This window comes from Pteropus alecto, unplaced genomic scaffold (assembly GCF_000325575.1).
Source record: "Pteropus alecto unplaced genomic scaffold, ASM32557v1 scaffold143, whole genome shotgun sequence".
Classification (NCBI taxonomy): domain Eukaryota; kingdom Metazoa; phylum Chordata; class Mammalia; order Chiroptera; family Pteropodidae; genus Pteropus; species Pteropus alecto.
The window spans coordinates 4,148,038-4,149,004 of NW_006434828.1; positions in this window are offsets into that span (position 1 = coordinate 4,148,038).

Consider the following 967-nt stretch of genomic DNA (forward strand, 5'->3'; position numbering starts at 1 on the left):
CTGAGGGGGCCTAAGAGGCTCCGCCCACCCCCCATCTCCACCTTGCACCATGTCTGTCCCCTGACCCCCTGTCCTGCTCTGAACCCCACCTCTACAGCCCATGGGAGGACGTCCCTGCTCTGCTTCCAAAGGACATGTGACCGTGTGGTCACCCTGAGTCAGCAGTGGTGACACCAAGGAGAACTGAAAGGTGCGAGGTGGGGAGCTGGCCCCCTCCATCCAGTGGGTCTGGGTGTGAGGCTGAGCTGGGCCAGCAGTAGCCCTGAGCAGAGCCTCAGTCCCCACCGGGCTGTGGCTGCCCAGCAGGAGGCCCTGGGGGGCAGTCTGGGGGGCACTGGAGGGGACACGCGGTGGTCTCTGGCATGCCCTCCCTACACCCTTGGGGCTGGGGAACCCTGACTCTACACCTGATCCCAGCTGCTCTGTCCTGTGGACCACACCCCACTCACGACATCCTGCCCATCTTCAGATGCTCACTGCAGACACTGCACCTCAGTGCAGACACTGCACCCCACTGCAGGCGTCATCCACCCCCCCCACCCCTGCTCTAAACCTGACTACCCTCGAGGCAGAGCCCCCGCTAAGGTAGGTGGCCAACCACACCTGCAAAATGGCCGCCGCAGGTGCAGCCCCAACCGCCCACTCTGGACCCCAGTTTTCCTTCTCACACGGAGAGGCAGACGGACGGGGTGGCCCCGGCAGCGGCCCCCTGGCCAGCTGGGGGCAGGGCGGAGAGGGCAGGTTGGATGTGACTTCTGCAGGAACGCATGCTCTGTGCCTGCGTCCCGAGGGCTAGGCCAGGGCCACCACACCGCCTCTTCTCCGCAGCCACAGACCCAATCCGCTGGCCCTAACACCTTCGATCGCAGCAGTGCGGGCACCCGGGGGGCGGGGGCGGCTTGGGAGGGGGTCCGCGGGTCTCTGGGGGAGTGTCCCCGTTCCTGGGAACGAGGGCGCGCATCGGGTC